Below are 20,070 nucleotides of genomic sequence, written 5' to 3'. Positions count from 1 at the left end.
ACGATAAAGCCGGCCAATAAGTTCTTAAACATTACCAAAACCCATTTCGAATTACGCTCGGACTAGCCATTTATTTGACAGGTATATATCGCACGTCACAGCGGTATACTCCCACCGATTACGGCAGCAATTATTACACCAAGCGGTGTAACGATTAGCGGCAGCATCATTCCGAGTCGGCAAATACGCCAGGCCGATCACTTTGAAACATCACACGTAGTATAACCGCGAGTCACCGATGCGCATTGATTAAATTCACGTGTTATCTCTTTCTCTTTTCCTTTATCTGGCAAACGGTTATACACGTTTGCATCAGTAAACAACTCTTTTTAATCATCATACAAAGCCATCGAATCGTACGCTCATTCTTTAAACTCTCGCCATGTCGACCATAAATCGTCAACGAACCAGCGTGTGCGCAAACCAGCGTCGCGGGGCGATTTTTCGGAATCGTAATCCGAGATGTGTGTTTATCACGCGCGCCACGTAGCGATGCACCATGATGGGGCTCCTCTGAGTGGAGGGGTGCATGTTCCACCCCTCGACGAGCGAGCCGGTGCGCGCCCGAGGACTTATAATTCTTCTATGACAACGAGGAATAAACGGTGCATCCAGCTCGTCTCCCTGGACAGCCACAAAACACTCACGCCGCTGATTGCCAGTAAATTGCGGGTGTCTCGCGTTACGGCGCACCACCGATCCGACCAAGTCCCCGGCTTTTTGTCTCTTTCCATCCCCGGATTTCTCTCTCTATCTCCCCCTCCGCATGTTGCACATTGCACGTCGGAACGGTCGCCGAGACAATCACTGCGATATCGCGTCGCTATGGGTTGGGTGCCCGAAGAAGCTCGAGGGCAAGAGACGTTCCTTCCTATTTTCATCCGACTTCCTCTCCCCGCACGACTCGTCCCGAGACAATTTCCACAAGGTAGTTTCGGCGTCCTCCGAACTCTCCTTCTTGTCGCACCCGTTCTCTTCGTCGGCGACTGCTACCATTTTTCAATCGCTATTCGAGTCCAGGTTCCGTCTTGTAGATCGAATCTCGTGACCTCAGTCTAGTGTCCTGGCCAACTGGACGTTCCTATGACTTTCGTACTATCCACTGCCTTTTTTATTTGATCGTGATATTCTAACTATAGAGTCAACAGACTTTACGTGGAGTCACGAGAGCCACGAATCTTTCTTCGTTAAACGATATATTGTAGACATAATAGTATTTAAAATGTTCACAGGAAATAGTCGGAACGTTTCATGAAAAATTAACGGAGTCTACCGAGGTTGAGAACTCGAGTCTTCGATCCTAACACTTAGCATGCTACACCACGAGTGCTCCACTGTTCTCAATTATTCTGGTCTATGCATACTTTAAATATACTATATAGTTCCCTTTATTTTCTTACAATATCGTCTGATGGAGAAAATGTCCGCGTTAAACGTAACACGTTTAGCATCTAAAGAAATAGAAAAACATCTAACTTACATCAATTTAAATATCTCTCGCTCTTTCCACGTGAATAGATAACGCACGATAAAATGTTCTTTTTTCATTAGTATACCAATCACGTAGGACCAAACTAGCATCTCAAAGCGCGCGATAGAAACCACGCAAGACTTCGCGGACCTTAATAACACCTTGTAAAATAATTTATGAACGCTAACGTCAACTCTGTCGGTTTTTCGTCGTGTCGTACCAGCGCCTTTTTTGCGTCCCACATTTGCAAAACGGAACCGAAAGAAATGTACGACCACGAGGCACACAAGGATTGGCCTTGAGCTCACGAACATGTAAGAAAGATCTGTACCTCTTTCTCAAGACAGAGAAAGAGAAAGAGAGGGGGCAAACACTGCTGTTATTATTGCCCCATTATACCTCCACTTTTTTAAGTACTCAGCCCGACGAGCAGCCGAGGTCCGACCTCATCAAGATATTAATTTCTTAGTCACTTAACTGCACGCGACGTACGAACGCTTCTATTGATTTTCCACTCCTCCTTTTCTTCCCTCTTCCTCTCTCTCTCTCTCTCTCTCTCTCTCTCTCTCTCTCTTGTTCGCGTCCGCTTTCGAACTCCGACGCAAACGGCGACGCAACCACCCCTTTCGGGCTCTCGTGACGTGGAGACCCACCTCTTTCTCCCGGAAGCCATCTCGTTCCCTGCGAGAAGCTTTCTAGCTATTTTCTTGCGTTCTTTGAAGGTGGGAAGACCCGCGTGTCCTATGCAATTCAATTATTGTAATGCGACTCCGCGACGGGCGACACCACCGCCTCTCGGCATTCCGGCGAGTGTCTTCGTGGTTACGAAGCTTTCCCTTTTCCCTCTTTCTCTGTACTCTTCTTTTCTCTCAATTTTTTTCTTTCTCTCTTCGCGTTTTCCATTCCCGTTCAACGTCTTTCGTATTCTTCCGGCGCATCAGCCGTGAAAGGGCAGTCAACCGGAGCTAAGCTATCGGAATTCAAGTCTAACCAGCGCTACGGCGCGGCGCACTGAATCAAAACGGGAGACCGATGAAATCTCGACTTCTCCTTATTATACGTTATAGAACCACTGTGAGAGAGCCGGTCGGTAGTAAGTTTTATGATACGGCTCTCTTAGATTGTTGCATTATCTCGAATGCGAACTTCTTGTTGCCAACGTGCAATTTTCGTTTCTTCCCATTATTGTACACAACTTCTCGTAATATATTTTAAACGATAATAACTAGTGCACGAGATAATGTTACGTTTATTTAAATAACGTTAATGTCCAATATGAAATAAATCCATATAAAGTAAAAACAGCCGTGTTTAGCGTCGAAAGTGCGAAGAATGTGCGAAGTTGTTGGTGTAACGAGAAAAAGCCTTTTGTCTGCAAGAATATATGAATATTCTCGGCGTCCTCCCTTTATGTCCAAAGGTCGATGCAAAAACTGACGTTGCGACAAAGCGTCACGCGACAAGGTAAACAGCGAAGTTTTAGGGGAAAAATATTTTCTCGCGCAAAGAGAAGGACGTGCCTATATATACCTGACAAAATACAAAGAAATTAGCCAGCGTGACGAAGTAATTCCACAGGAGAGCAGGAGGCACACTATATATGTATCGTCGTTAAATGGTAGCCATCATAGTATAAGAAATAGCGTGCGGCCAAAGTCACGTCGTTTCTACGAAGAGTTCACGTGATCGCAGAAAGCGACGCCTCTTAGATTTGATTGTGTAATACAAGCGCCGGTACGAGCACGAGCTTGAATCTGAGGAAAAGAGAGAGGGTATCCGATGCAAGGTGGTTGTATGAGAACGATTCACGAAGGTGCGCGGTAGGAGGTACAATATAGGAGGTTGGTTTCGCGCACGAAAGAGAACGAGGGAGGGGCGGGCGTAATGGCATAGAATCTCGCAGGTGTCGGTGATTCTTCTTCTCTTTTTACCACAGCGTCGATTTGAGAAGTTTTAATACTTGATGGAGCGAGAGCTGCTGCCACCGCCACTGTCGGCCGCAATTGTACTTTCCGCACTTGGATTCCGCGCCCGGGGCCTGGAGGTTCAAAGTGTGCTAAACGTGCTTGCAGTGAGAACTTTACCAGGACCACTCACCTCCTAACCACACCATCTCTCTTTTGCCAATGGATGCTTACCAATGAATCGAGAAGAGACAATGGACGCGCACGGTAAAAACTTCGGAACAAGCTTTGCTTCCCAAAACGGAGATCGATTTGATGCTAACTTTGAAAATCGTTTGCTCGCAACAGCTAAAAGAAAGCGTGGTCTTTGGTGTTGTTTTGACTTTTACGGCGCCGTTTCGAATGAACCTTTCGACGTACGCGATTTCCCTCCTGGATGTTATCGCTAGTTTACCGATTTTACAAACTATTCGATTTCTTCTCCCTCCGAGAAGAGAACGACGACCGGACGCTTTGTTTGAAAAGCTCCTCTCTCGTGGAGAATTACAGCGCAAGCCAGAGCTCTCTCTCTCTCTCTCTCTCTCTCTCTCTCTCTCTCTCTCTCTCTCTCTCTCTCTCTCTCTCTCTCTCTCTCTCTCTCTCGCTTTCTTTTTTCATTTTCCTACGAGTTCAGCGTTTTTCTCCTATGCGTTAAACGATTGTTGTTTTCACGGCGAAAGTTTTCGCAAACTCAGCCGTTCATTTAGTTCGAGTTTTTCATGCTGCTTTTGTTCATTCGGTTTGGACTTTTCAGCGTCAGTCCAAATATTCTGTTTTTCAGTTGGTCCACTTGCGCGAACGAGCACGTTCCTTGCACGGCATTTTAAACTGCCGGTGAAATATTCCGTCTGGCCGCTCGGCGACTTGATTACGGTCGTAAACAACCAGCAGCGATAATTTTCGCAAGAAAACTGAATCGATCGTTTAATCGGCCACGCAAGGAAATTATAGCCATTACGCGAGAATGGCGTAACGTCGAGAGTGACGAAATTGCACCGTGAAATAGACCTAAATATGTGTGTGCACGCGCTTGCGCCACTCGATTGACGATGAGCCAGTTAATTATGGCGGTATCGCGTGGTCGTCATGAAAACAATAGCTTTGTGCTGCTGTCAAGCGTTACGCGACAATGCCCTCGAATATCCGCGAAGCGCCGGACATGAAATAATTGAGACATAATCGCACGGCGAGTACTGAAAGGAAGCCACTTATTAAGCTTATCGGTCGTGGAAAATAAACTTTAGTATCGTTTTAATTTACTCTATTATATCGGTCCTGGAAAATAAATTTTAGTATCATTTTTTTAATTTACTCTACTATATACTGAATATAAAATAAATTTCTCGTTTAATTAATATCATAACTGAAAATGTACAATATTTTTATATTATTTTTATATGGAACGCTATTAATGTAATTTTAAATGTTCATTGACTTTTCATTTCTTTGACCCAAGTCTTTCTCGACCAAAAGGATGATAAAAGTAATATAAAAGTCATTTATCTTTGAGGCGATCCTATACTCGCAACGAAACGTCCGCGGTCGAAACAAGAGCAAGAAAAATAACACTAGAGTGGGCTACGTTTCGTGGTCGGAAAGTGGTTTCCGTTCTCGTCCTGACGTCTAAATCGGAGTAGCGGAGTTTCTCGCGGAGTGCCTTCAGCATTTAACAAATCTCAGGACTCGCTAATGCCACCGACTACACGCTGGCCTTATTTTTTCGCTCTCGAGTACCATACGGAAACGAATTTCGAGAATAAATGCCGGGAAGAAATGTATCCAAATCGGTCCCGTTTCGCTACGTTAAATAAAAATCGCGCGATTGATAGATACAGTTTCTTATCAATGTTGATTAAATTAAATTAATTTTAATTTCAACGTATCTAATATCGTCTACATTGTCGGTACGATACACATTCGCAGGTAGATTTATATTTTCGCAAATAAACAGCGTCTTCAGTTAATTTCTGTCAGACAAAACGCGCAATAAAGAGCATGATGAACAGAAAGCAATATCTATTAATACTGCAACTAATGGACTCGAAAGACAAACGTACTTCTTGTGAAACTGTCAAGAGGAAAGAGAGCTTTATTGGAGAATGTGAGATAGAAAGAATAATGACGAAGACGAAACCAGGCGAAATAGAAGCCGCGTCGAGCAGAACGAATACGGTGAACGAGACGTAATGATGGAATGAAGCGCGCAAGCACATATAAAAGCGGGAGAAGGAGAACAGATCGAAAAAAAGCGAACTGGAGATAGGAAAGAGCGACTAGCGTGAGAATTGCGCAGGGAAAGGGGTGCGACAGTGGACGTTGGCGTAACTCGAACCCGGCAGGCCGGGTGGATATGGGATCTCTATTAAACAAACCGAAATTCCCTGGGAAAAATCACACCTTGCGCCATTGGACTGATACGACGTGACGGCCCATGAAATGAACATCGGTCCTCGAGCTCGCTCCGCTCCGCTCCACTCCGCGTTCTCGCAGCAAGCTAGCTCGATCTCGTCCAATGCCAGTATTTCGCTGCGACGAATAACCAGGTATGACTTCTCGAGCCCGGTTGCTTGCTCGCGATTGGTATAGATGCCAGAAAACGATTTTCGAGATCACGATTTTTCGTGAGAGAGAATGCCGCGGCCCGCGTTCATCGTTTTTCGAAAGTACGCTCTCGAAGAATGTAGCTGGCGATAAAGACTATCGCTTTGAAAGAGGGTAAAGTTAGTCTTCGCCGTGTTACGCTTAGCCGCGTAGGCGAATCTAGGATCTTAATTAACCGCAGATTGCGCAACAGATCCGATATCGAGGGTATCGAATCTCCGTCAATGATTGGGACGGGACGTAGCATCCGTGAACGTGCCATCGATTTTTCTTTACGACTCTCTTCTCGCGATTTTATAACGTTCTCCGACACGTAATTTCGTCTTACGGCGCGATAAAACTCCGCAGATTGTAGAGACGCGCGGCGGGGTAGTTTTCTCTTTTTCTACGCAGACAACGAGCAGCTCCTCGAAATCAAGGGGAAGAAAAAAAAAGACTGAAAGACTGCGAACCTCCGTCTCCGGCAATTCTCTGTTTAACCGGTGCATTTAATGTTTATTTGCTTAAGCTTTCCCGTGCGGAAGTGTAACTTTATTGACGCACAAACCGGTAAAGCGGCGCAAGAAACAATACAACTTGTTGTAGATTGCTCCGCTTTGCTTTCAGTTTCAGAATAAATAAAAGTGAGCGCGGTACTCGCATAATAATACTGCAATCAGCATATGACTTCATCGCCGGTCAATATTACGATCGCGGAAACTCGTATTTGCAAAAAGATGCAAACGGTCCGTCATTATTCTTGCGTGTAAAAGCACGAATCTGTTATTTTACACTTTTACGAAGGTTATTTAAAAGTTTCAGAGTTATTTTGCGTCGCGCGTGAACGGTGCTGTATATACTCAAAGTTTTGTTGTTGCAGCACGTCGTTGTCTTGCATCAACATTGCGCCACGTTACTTGAAATCCAGGGGAAGCGATCTAGCGAATAGATGGTTTATCTCAGAAGTACGGATGAGAGAATAAGATCTTGGATATTATGAGACGAAGTGGCAACAGGAAAGGAAAGAGGTTAAGCTTGTGCGAAAGGATGTGGGAACGTGATGTTTTGTAGAAACTTGCTCATCCGTAAATCGAGAGTCCGAGCTCTATTGGACATTTCGATTATCCGTATCTATTAAACCATATTGTGTATCCTGTATTATCCCACCCGTGTATATGTTATATCTACTGTATCATCTGATACACAGAAAGAACAACTTTGCTAAAGTATCTAAAAATTTAGCTATATATAGATATAGATCTAAAAATAATTTTGTTGGACCATCAAAATAATTACGTAAAAATGTCAAGTATGAAGAATTTTACAAAAAGTTTTGACAATACTCTATACTGTAAAAAATAAAATGTTAATTTTAATTTAAAGATGTACAGCAAATTTTCTGAGATATGCAAAAATGTTAAAATTAACACAAAATGTTAATTTTAACATTTTTGTTGAATATAAAAATTATTTCAATGAAGACTTATTTTTTTATGAAGACTCATATTCCAATTATTAAAATTTCATCACAATATTATAGATGTAGTTTTTATTCTCTTTTTTCATATATAGATTTAATTGAATTTTCTAATATTTTTGGGTACCTATATTCTCTTCCTCTCAGTTCATTAATCTGAATAAAATTATATGCCTCGATGGTCGAATTGGGAAGACGCTCGCATGGAATTCGAGAGATTCAGATTCGAGTCCCAGCTGAGGCAATATTTTTTGCAATAAATTATTTACAAGTTTTAAAATGCTTATTTGCATTAATAATATTAAACTGCTTTCCAATTTAATTTACGATATTACTACTAGCTTCGGTTTAAAACTGTATTTTAAGACTGACAATATAATTATAGCAAAATAATTATAGCTCATAGTATGTTCGAACTAGAAATTGCATAAATCCACAAAAAATATTATTAGACACAAAAAACTGCCTTGATCGAATATAGCATTTTTTACTCATGTGATTTAATCTCATTTGTCGATTTTTACTTAATTTTATGTTTTATTTTAATAATTATCGATGACTCTATACACTAATACAAATTACACGTTATCTCATTTACGTGTGCATTGCCTTTCCGATAACATCTTCGTTGTAGGGAACATTACGGACGTTGTGCTCGCTCTCGTATGCACCATTCTGCAGGGACTTTCGCCACCGATTGCTGGAGTTGTGTGTATGGTGGAAGGTATGTGAGAGGGCGAACGTGGAGGTAACTGAGAGCGAGGTTGTGCAAACCGATAGTAAATCGGCACGTAGGTAGATTGGGGTTGAGCTCGGTTAAGGGTGGCGGTCGTATCATGCTTATGGATCTCGGTGCATCGAAGTTTTTTTTGTTGCGTTGTAATATACAGTAGAATTTAGTCCACGTAGCCACGGTATCAATTGCAAACCAATTTCTTGCGTGTCGCGTCAGTGCTTTAAGCTTTAATCCTTGATACACACGATAATTTTCCGATTCTTTATTGAATACAATGGGTTGTACGTGTCTCGGGAGTTAATCTTCATTATTTTATAAGTATATACAAATTATTATGTGATTCTTATATATACTTTAACATCTTTAACAAGTATTCGTAAAGTTATGTATTAAAAAAAAAAAGAAAAGCACAGAGATCGATATTCAATTAGTTCTTATATTTAAAACAATCTTAAGTATTGAGATGTCAGCCATGTAAGCCAAAGCATTAGCATCTTAAGACGATACTTAAAACGATCTTAAAATAAGAACAAAACTATGAATACCGGCCAAAATCATTATATACAAAATATTTTTTACTACTAACATTTGAAAAAAAAGAAATGCACAAAATAATCTAATGTGTACTGCGAGGTTAAAATAATTAAATCAAGATATAAATATTGTATCACGTTGCTAAATCTGTGTTTGAGATACAACGATGTTCTAATTGTACGTGATAACGTAATAAAATTCTTTACGCAAATATAGTATCCCTTTTCATACAGCACGATTGTTATCAATTGTGATAAAATCGAATTTGATCGTAATTCCGCCAACGAATAAGTCTTCTTTCATTCCTGCAGAGGTTTTTCGTGCTTCTCACAATAAAATATTTGAAGACCTTTTTAACAAGAAAGCGACGAAGTTACAACGCCCGCGACATCGGCACGCCGTAATCAATGGAAGAAAAGTTCCACGGGAAAAAAGATCGCCACGGCGTTCTCTTTTCCGCTACCATGAACACGCTCGATCTCTAGGTAATTTTCGCCAAGTTTTACCGGAAGTTCTTCGAGGTGGTGCGACTTTTCTGATTCTTTGGGAAGACCGGATCGTGCTTGTCGCTGCTCCGCCCCGCAAAATTGAGAACCGTCGATAGTTCTGGGTAGACAGAAAATCCCGTCGCGATAAAGTTCAAATGCTATTTTTTTCCTTTCCTTCCTTCTCCTTTATAATGTTCCTATTAACTTAAACGTGTTCAAGATATTCGTTACTTATCTCATTGCATAAAGAAGTTATTATATCGCGTATTCTTATTTCAATCAATCCCTCTTGTCTTATAAAACTTTCCTGATATGATTTTAAAACACTCTTTTATATATTTGTATACAATTTTTAATTTTGATTAGTTATAAGTATAAAAAACTTGTACGCGCGAGCGAGAAGATCTCAAACAGTCATCCAGAAGACATCGTGCATTTCTCATGCATTTTTAATTTGTTGTATTTATTAAAATTTCTTACGTACAATATTTTAAGAGTTAGAAAGATATAAATGATAAAGCAATTTTATATTCTCTATTCTTAAATTGACTGACAATGCGCAATTTAAAGGATAATTTTCTAGGAAACTATTTTGTAAGAAAAGGCAAAATAGCCGTAGGATGTCCTTCGATTTCCTGGGTGTGCAAGACGATTAAATTGAATTTGGCGATTGAAAATTCCAAGCTCGTGAAATGGATAATTCGCTCTAGTACTGAATACTCACGCGAGCAGTTCGCAACGGGAGGATTCACAAGACGCCCTGGTATGCATACGGTGAGTATTTACTGTGACAGACGGTGGTTTTGTCGGCCGCCAGTAATGCGACCGCCCTGGCGAAGGTATAGCAAGAAGGATCCGGCTTTAGTTCTCTGCCGTGGCATCCTCACCGTCGTCGTCTGTTTCGCGTTTTGTCGATCTTCGTGCCAGGAAGCGGACCGCCGTTTTTTGCGTCATCGCATACGTGGATTCCAACACTGGGATTCTGGCCGGTTCCCTCCAAGCTGGTTGCAGTTGCTCGTCGTCTCACCGAAACCGGAATGCATCAACCGCTCTCGAAATACGTCCGACTTTTTAACGGCAAATGATATCTCAGATAACACGCGGTCCATAAAAAGGATGGACGTGAACTTCTCGCGTGGGTAGATAGATGCCAAAAGGACGTCGCGAGGCACGCGATATGCGAACGCGAAATTCCTTAAGATATTGCGAAATATTCTTTTAGGCAACTTTCCGGTATTTTATGCCCGCAAAAGTTGCCCCCTCCGAACTTTCGGAAGGTTTAGAAGTTTGCCAAGTTGTGTAAATTTAAAACTTTCGCGGAGTAAGTTACTAGGCTGATGCCTACACGTTCCGCAAATGGCACACATTTTTTTTCGTACAACAAACGGAATCAGGCCAATTAGTGCACTTTCGCGGAGTGTTCTGAACTATTAATAAAAAAAAAAAAACTTTGTCCATCCTCACGTTTCATAACGCCATTGATAGGACATTGGAGATTGATAGCTCAATCTTTCACATTATGTGATAAGGATCGCAACAGTTTCTCAATTATTTTCGTTAGAATTTTTATTTCATATTTAACTCTCGCTTATACTCTCCAGAATGTTTGAAATGTCGTTCTTCTATACGACAATGAAATCCGACCACACGAAATACGCCAGTAATCTCGCTGGAATTAATTGAAAATTATATTAAACAATTACTAGGATCAATAGACATATTATATTATTATTCGTTAATCCATCCCCATATAATAGTGAATGCTTAATGTATATTATTTGTAACGTTATCAATATTCACGAAGATCAATAAACATATTGGTAACTAAATCGTTTTTTAAATCTGTGAAACGCCGAGTTAACTATGACTATACCACAAGAGAAACAAGACAAGAAATGAAAACTATTCGGAGAGCTTTGCATGCGTAACGAGATCAAGAATAAAAGATGCTTTAGCACGCGCAGAAATAAGAGGCAAGAGAGACTGGAAAGAAGAGTCGGAAGACTAGCATATGTATACTGTAAATTCCACACATTTCTCATGTAATCACATACCATACGACTGATACAAATTCTCGTCCTTCCTTTTCCATCTTCTTTCATTTTCTACGTTAATTGAAATATTCGAGATTTTTTTTTAACTTTCGTTCACGCGTTTGTCTTCAATTTCACCACAAATTGACTTAAATTAAACAGAAATTTGTTCTCTAATTATGATTTGCGAGATGGCTATTTCTTTAGGAGAAGCGCGGCGTAAAATACTTTTCAATTGTCCACGAGATAAGAGACGATAATGGCTAGAACGTAACGTGAGAGCGCGATGAGTGGAGACATTGCGCGTGCAATGAAAATGGAATTCTAAGTGAGCGGTTTCAGTTACAGAAGTATATGTATTCTCCTGCGACGTCAGACGAGGTCTCGTGGCTCCTTGAGGAGCGCGTCTTTATGTCAAGACGAAATATTTCTTTCCCGCGAGGCAGAAGTGCGGAAGGAGCATGCTGGTTGGTCGATGGAAAATCTCATTTGGACGCAGCGACCAGACAGAAGTGGAGCGAACGAGGTTGGATTTCCGGACGGACATGGTGACTGGATGGTAGAAAGATGCGAGTTCGCGCCGATATTATCGACCGGTTCCACACACGAGATACGCACATACGCGGGCACAGAGCGTGGGGATGAAGAGAATATCGAAAAGGAAATACTAAAGGAAAGGTTATTCGAATTGGATATAGATTTTGTTCATCCGTAGGCAGAGGTAAATCGAATTAGACTAAAGGAAAACAATGTCGTAACAGTCACAAGACTCCAAATGAGCTTATCACGATTTCGAAGAATAAAGGACGTAATAAGAACATAAATCGTATTTATAATACACAAGTTGTACAAAATTAACAATGAGCTTTTTTTTAAAAAATTACAAAATTCGTTATATTATTTATGCGGAATAAAATTTATAATTGGCTTTATGAAACTATGTGTACGAACTTCTAGTGCTCTCGCTATGCGAGTGCAAAACACGTGCCGTCCTCGTGTAGGTGCAGATTTTGTTTAACGTCAGTGTAGCGCGATGTAACGTTTCCTGCAATATCTCGTCAAAGAGGATTTTTATCCGCGGTCCGTTTCCTGGGAAAGAACGTAGGAATCGAATCAGGTTGACAAGTACAAAGGCTACGGGAGGAAAGCGAGCCCTCTAGGAGCGCCCAAGGCTTTCTCTCTTTTTTGTAAGGGCTACTTCGATTTTCTCCGGTATATTCGACTTTGACGAAACCAAGGCGATTTCCTGGTCGGATATATAGTCTCGTTCCACGATATACTCTTGGCTAAAGAAGTGAACATTGTCAACGGAGGGAAAAGAATAGTATAAATCGAAACGGGAAGGGGAAATAAGGGAAAGTTCGTCAATGTTAAACGTAAAGTAGATGGAAAAGAAGAGTTACATTCAGAGATGGGGAAATAGAGCTAAAGGAGAGACGACGACGGAAGAATAAAAGCATGCCTGGGGAGAACCGAGACAGGTAAAAGAATGGCGTTTTGTGTCCGCTCGTCCGCAAATAATCCACGAACATTTTTATCAATTCTCCTCTCGTACGGGCGCTGACCGCTCATAGACGCGACGGCAGAACAAATAGAATCGTAAATCCCGTCTGGCCAACTTGTCGGCGTGCTGGGGCGCGCGATACACGCGTGTCGTTTACGAATTTTCGTCAGTCGCGGAAATTGCGCGAATCAGTAATATCGGAAACACAACGGGCGGCGGTATGGAGGACATGACGTTACACAGGACGAAACACAGGACGGGATCTAAGTGAAAACGGAACGTTCTATGTTGGTACTTAATACACCCTGGGGGTTTAAGCGGGGCGCGGTCGCTCGGGTGGTGCTATCCCTATCAGATACTGCGCGCTTCACGCGTATATTTCGGGGCCCGTTATTATCGAGGGGTAGATTTCATCGTGAATATTTATGAGGGTGGTTCTCCTGGTTGCGTGGCCCCCGGCTTCTCTCCTCTCCATCGTCGCCGCCACCGCCGCTACTGCCATCGACCTTCTTGCTATCGACTCCTACTTGGCGCAGTTGCCTCCTTCTCCTCCATCCCTCTTTCTCGCGATCTACACACCCTTCTCTCCCTCTGGGCGAATTCTCTGCACACGATCTCGCCTCGTGGAAAATCATGGATCGAGCGCACGAGAAAAATAAATATGATAAGAGAATGAGAATTAATTCGAGGTTTGAAATATTAAAGAGATAAGACGAAGAACGGGACGGTAAAGGATAGCAGCGTCTTAAAAGAAGGAGAGAAAGAGCCGGCCGCCAACTAGCGGCTTATATTAAGTTAGACTTTCGTTAAGAGCGAGCTTTTCACACCTCCTGCAAAATTTAATCGTTCCGAGCCAGCTCCGCGCGCTCCCGGCGACGCGTATAACTTGCTAATTATATACCTCGGAGATATTTGTGTAGCCCGGATAATCCGCGCAGATGCTGTAATGATAAGTAATGTGCGCGAGCACACGGAAAGCAAGCGCAATTTCAGCACGAGAACTGGATGATCGAATTCTTCGTCTTACCTCAGGCGAATGATGATTAGTATCTATTTCTCGCGTCTGCAATAATTCACCGATATGGAAACAGCTAATTTTTGTAAATGAAGACCGTATTTCTTTATAACTGTTCAACGTCGTTTTCATTATAATTTTACATTTTTCCTCTGAAACAAAAGAGATTAAAGAGATTTCCCGGGAATTACTCATAAAGCGAGATTTCGCTCATCCGTAAACTTGCATGAAGTCTCGAAACTCGCGGGCATGAACGTCTTAGCAACAAATGCGTGCTTCCGGATAAATTATTTCGTGAGAGCACGCGATCGACCGAACGAAAGTTGCCTCACGTTGCCTTCACCCTTTGATCACGGCGGAATTATTTTAAAATTATTCGCCTGACAGGATAAAATGGAATTGCGCGACTAAATGAAGAATTTTCGCGACTTAAACGCGTAACGAAGATTTGCGGGATCATTATTGTAGATCTCTACGCGCACGAGTGCTTTTCAGTATCCTCTCGAGTCCCCTCTGTCTTTCTACCCCTCCGCGACCACCATCGCAATGAAAACGCCCGCGCCTGAAGGCAGGATGATACCTTAATTGGATGAAGGTAGTTCTCATGAGTTTTAAGTCGGAACACGAAAGGTCTCTCCTTATCCTATCACCACGCCGTGAATCGTTCCCACTATACACGCCGGATACGCTTCATTATATCGCCACATAATTACGTCTCCACTATAAATCTTGGTCAAGCCGGTAAGACGACTCGAAAGGGATTTATTTACGGTGTATTTCGCAGCGTACACTACGTGCACGTTTTAAAATAGCATTTACACGAAAGAAGGAAGATGCAATATTAGTGTAAAGCAATATTCGCGTTGAAAATATTGTGAAATTTTTACATTTAAAAGAAATACTCTATTTGGAGTTATAAAAATGTAATAAATGATAAAAGGAATCAACGCTCAAATAGCATAGGACAGACGCCAAATATTACGGTTAAGATATATGGTTAGGTAAATTCCCATCTCTATAATCACCCTTAGGTAAGCTTAACAAAGCAGAAAGATGGACACCATGCTTTCTACTGTGCTTACAGAGTGTCATGAAACTCTCGTGTACATGTAATACGCACATAGCGAAAATGAGCGAACAGGAGCAACAAAGGATAGGACAGAACGACAGGGACAGAAACGCAGACGATGCAGCCGCAGATCCCAAAGGCGCTTTGACGTTGAACCAAGCAAACATTTTCGATGCCTTAATGAAAACAGTGGTGCGCACGCGTGTAACCAGCAGGTCAAAAACGTGTCGCTGGTTACTAACTTGTTTTGCTGCTCATGAATCGTTTGTGAAATCATTCTATTTGATGTAGAAAATGAAAATTTAATTCACGCAGAGGAGAGTGAAAAGCATAAATTAAGTATCATTTATAGTAAAGTCTTTTAAATTTAAAGTGTTATCAACAGAAATCATAATCCTTAAACGCCTTTTCAATATACAAGAACTTTTTCAATGTTTTTCTAATATTTTTTCCATTGTTTATAACTTTTTTATTTAATCCTAGAGACAGTGATATATGCATATGTCTTATCCATATTTTTCTTCGTAATCTTTTTAATGGTTCTATCTATTTCTAAATTCTTAAACTACTCTATCATTTTCTAGTGAGATTTTAATCAATTAAGTAACATACTTTTAATTATAAACAAATTAAAATTAAAAAAACGTGATTCTTTAATTGGACTGCTTAGAGAGAGAAACTTTAATAAAGAAAATTATAAATTTAAGCAAATATTAAGCGCACTTTAATTTGTAATATATAATATATTTTTTATATGTTTGTTTTTTTTATTGAAAAAAATCTTGAATGTGCAAAAATTGTTTTTCTTAGGAAAAAGCGATTTTATATATATAAATTCTAAAATATTTTATAAAAATTATTTTTTTACATTAATTATTAATAAATATAAAGAAATCAATAAAAAAGTAAAGTTTAATATGGCAAATACATTCATCAAATATTTTTCAACTTTTCTTTTCTGTAGTTATACAAGATTTTATATTTTTATACTTTTAAGATCCCTGATTCAATTTCAACAATCTTGAGTAAAATTTTAAAAATAAAAAGAGACATATTCATTATAGCATATTTCGCACAATCTACATAGCAAAAAATGTATTTAACATTAATTTAATATTAAATATAAGGAAAATAATCACTGATGCAAAAAATTGTTCTGGCATATACTAAATCTGTCATTTTGAATTTCCAAAATTTAACTCTAGATTTGTAATCGCCATCCCAAAAATAATATAAATACAAATGTTAATAAAAATTTATTCAGTAAAAAAAAATAAAAATTCATAAAGATACATGAATTGCTTGATGCTATTATGTTCTTTAATGTTTAGCATTTCAATTAGAAATAAAATTTTTACATGTTTATTTTTTAATGAAAATTATAAGCAATGAGTTAAGTATGCCATATCAAAACGTTACGTACAGTATATCATTTAACACTAGAAATACTGAACTGTCATTATTAATTAGTTTCTATTCTTTAAATTAATATTATATATATTTTTGTAAAATCTAAGATTATGATATTTTTGCTTTTCAATAATCATATTCTTTATATTGATAAAATATTAAATTTTTCATTTTATTTTCATACTAATTTATTTGCTTGATCCCTTTAGTGAGTAAAACTTCTAATATTAAGGGGTTAAACTTGTAATTGCTTCGCATTGCTTCTAATTTGCAAACAAAGAAACATCGGAGGTTTTTATTATCAAAATCCATTGCAAACTATTCGCAGTTCAAACAATTGGAATAACTATGCGAAGGAAACTGCCAAAATCATGCAGGAATTCAAGAAATAAACTCTTCATTCGTCTCTCCACGGTTTAGACGGGAACGTTTCGACCTGTCTCTCCCTTTTCCTCCTTCGCGATCCCTCCGCGACGTGTCCTGCATCTACCGACTCCTTCAGCAGAACGCACCGGTCCCAAAACAGTGCTCGACGGACCGCGAATGGCCGTTTAGTTGGGGAATGCAAACTAGACGGCGGAGGTATTGTCCGCGGTACATAATCGGACTTTAACCTTATTCGAGAAGGTGGACAAGACATTTCCGGGCGTTTACGAGAGCTAGGATAGGAAAGCACGATGGGGAGTCTGACGAGGGAGGGAGGGCATAGCAAGCGCACCGTGTCGTGGTTTTCCCGGTTTCTCGACGACGAGCGAGGGATTCCAATGAGTCCTTTAAACCGCGTTTTCCAACGTGGTTGTTGGGTTGATCCAAATGTGCGTGCGTCCATGTATGAGCAGATTGTACGTGATGGAACGTCCTGGATGAATCTGAACAGGGCTGCTTCGCTGTATATGCACGCATCTACAGTATTCGAGAGCTTGCGAAGACGAAGAGAAGGAGGAAGCTCGATTATTGCCGTATTGTGGCGGAGTCGAACCGTTGACGTATTGTCGACTGGCTCGGCCGTGCGAGCACAATGGCCGACATTAATGGACTAATATTCCGCGCCACAAAAGCAACCGGCTTACTCACCATCGACGGACCAGGAAGCTTTCACGCGCGCTCTCTCGCACATGCGTTTAACAGCGCCGTTCGGTTAAATGAGTATATGAGTATATATCGGTTCGCGTAGAACATTTCATACGGAACTGTACACTTCGGAACTTTAACGAACGTTTAGATAAATTATTCTAATCGCTATTGTTCTACTTACTGTTCGTGATAAATCTGTGATAACTTTTATAATAAGTCTTCATAAAATTCGTATAAACAGAATTGTAGTTGTGCAAATATTATTTTGTCTTTTCGCATAAACAGAAACAACGTGGATATTAATAAAATAAAAACGCGCACCATTTCTGGACATTTTTTATTTTATTGATATCCACGTTGTTCCTATTTATGCGAAAAAACAAAATAATATTTCATGTGCGGATATTTAGTTTATTTTGTAGATACAAAGCAATTTACAATTAATTGTCGATGTAATAAATACAGAGTGCATATATCAGCTCAAGAGACTGCAGAACCGGAAGAAACGAGTTATTCCACAACGACGCACATTTAACTGCGAATTCGCGTATATATTTCTGGGATTACGACCGCGTCGCTAAATTATGGTCAGAGTTAACGGGTACATCCTCGTTACAGTTGCAGGGCGCATTAGGTTACGCGATTTGCGTAAAGGACGCAATATGGTTTGAGCCGATGTCGCTCTTCATGCCGGAGAAACAGGCCATAGCCATGGCATACCGATACTGCGCGAATGTAACTCCACGTCAGTTCGTTAGATGCGGATGTCTGCCATCATGCTGATGCATGTCTACGCGCACGAGTACATATTTATCGTATTATGAATACAAATATGCTCTCATGCTAAAGAAATGAGTGTGGTGAACGCGATGAAAAAGTCGGAACATCAGTTGTCTTTAACAGACGGATTTTAATTATTGAAATAAAAAAGGGAAGGTGCAAATATATCTGCGCATGAAGGAGTTCCTTGAAAAATCCCTCCATAAATAGTGCCTCGTGTCTGCACGCTACGTGAGAGATTCAAGCAACGCGCTTGAAAGTACCGGAATTAATAAATTTTTCAATTCTACTCGCACGCAATACTATCCTCTATATATATTTAGATGGATAAATATTAGATCCGAAAAGTAATTTGGCTGTTAGTGACATAGATGAAGTATCATATCATAAAAATTCATCTCTTTTTTTTTTTATGTATATACAATGTTGTTTAATGCAAAATACGTTCGTGTCATGATTGACGAGTTACATAATCCACTGCATTCACAGTGAGTTAAATATGTATAAGTAAAAATATTTTAAAAAATGGTAAATCGACCAATTATTGAAATTCTAGCCGCAATAACGTCATATCGCACGTTCTGGATAAAAATGTACGCTCGCCTGATTGGAATTTATCACGGTGCACTTTGGCCAAATGAAAAATGAAATGAAAATTGATCGTACTGAATTCCCCACAGATTGAACTCGTGAACCAAATCGGTATACGTTCTTCAAATTTTCACATTTTTAACTTTATGGGGAAAAAAATTTTCACACGTTACTGGCGTTTACATTGTTCAGTTTCAATTTAAATTTAGCAATTACGTCGCATAACGAAGATGGATTCACACAATAATATAATAACAACGGTTATATGAATGTAAAAAAGGTGGAAAAAGAGCGGATCTTCGATAGCGGAAATCACGCCAAATGAAATAAGAGGAAGAAGAAATGTGTATGTAACCGATGCAAGGCGACAGAATCGATTTGAGAATAAACGTAAAACGTTCCTGCAACGATATTAATTAACGGAAGTAATCGGGATCTTCTATCACCAGCGAGAGTCGCTTGTTTCCGCGGTTGATAATTGCGTTCGTGAGATTTCACCGCACCGACTAACACGCGGATGGCTGGACGGGCGGACGGACGGACGGATGGATGGATAAATGGATGGCTGGATGGATAGATGGATGGATAGGGTCGAGGTGACGTACTGGGAGGACTCGTTGGAGAACGAGAGGATAGGTAAACCGGTTCGCGCGGTGGATGGGAGACGAACTTAGTTCGCAGAAGCCGGATATGTGACGCCGCTTCCGCTCGCAAGCTGAACTCGGTCGTGTGGTAGATCTATTTGTGCGTCCAGATATACGCTCCCCGGTCGCTCTCTGGATTAATCCTGGTTTCCGTTTTTCCGCGATTATATGGTTTTGCAAGAACAAAATTTCCTAGTTCCAAAATTATCCGTCCCCCGTCAGGGCACTCGGTAAACTGGCGATTCGAGTAAAACCATCAAGTTCACAAGCAAAATGGAAAATTGCTCTTTCGCCGACATTAATCTTCGTTTAGATCGACGCACGCGGCACACGCAAGCCGCAATCGGTTCCATATGATCCTGGAAAGTCTACCGAGGACGGTCGTTCAGAAACGTAATTTTCCCATCCGCATTCGACTCCCTTCCACTTTTCTACCACACCAAACGTCCCCTTTCGCGTTACCACTCTCATTTTCCTCGCGAAGAATTGCCATTATGCTTATACTTACGACGAGGTTTATAGCCGCGTTTCGATCGGACGCATCGATGAGGCGGATGAGGTTAAGGAAGAACGATGGAAAGTCATTTCGGCTTCGTTTCACTCTCTCACCCTTCAACCACCCTCTTATCCCCATTTCTGCTCTGCGAGTCTATATACCACCCTCTCATTCTTCGGCAGGCATACGTAGCCATTCCAATGCATATACATTCGGAATACGTGT

General features: G+C 40.6%; 2 protein-coding genes and 1 long non-coding RNA gene across 13 annotated transcripts in view; 2 read left to right on the top strand and 1 right to left on the bottom strand.

The window, feature by feature from the left end:
* The window catches only part of LOC147908253 (uncharacterized), a 40,647-nt gene extending 24,742 nt beyond the window's left edge, over nucleotides 1-15,905 (top strand). The window contains exon 2 of the long non-coding RNA XR_015546480.1: nucleotides 6,875-15,905. This is a non-coding gene — a long non-coding RNA (uncharacterized LOC147908253). The remainder of the gene's footprint in view (nucleotides 1-6,874) is intronic.
* Lar (tyrosine-protein phosphatase Lar) overlaps nucleotides 1-20,070 on the bottom strand; it is a 468,166-nt gene that overhangs the window by 218,957 nt on the left and 229,139 nt on the right. The window lies entirely within an intron of this gene.
* The window catches only part of LOC147908252 (uncharacterized), a 326,417-nt gene that overhangs the window by 207,323 nt on the left and 99,024 nt on the right, over nucleotides 1-20,070 (top strand). The window lies entirely within an intron of this gene.

The sequence above is a fragment of the Acromyrmex echinatior genome, chromosome 10 (genome assembly GCF_024713525.1).
Source record: "Acromyrmex echinatior isolate Ae372 chromosome 10, ASM2471352v2, whole genome shotgun sequence".
In the NCBI taxonomy this organism is placed as follows: Eukaryota; Metazoa; Arthropoda; class Insecta; order Hymenoptera; family Formicidae; genus Acromyrmex; species Acromyrmex echinatior.
Note: the sequence above shows the minus strand (reverse complement) of the source record. Positions and strands in the feature narration are given on the sequence as shown.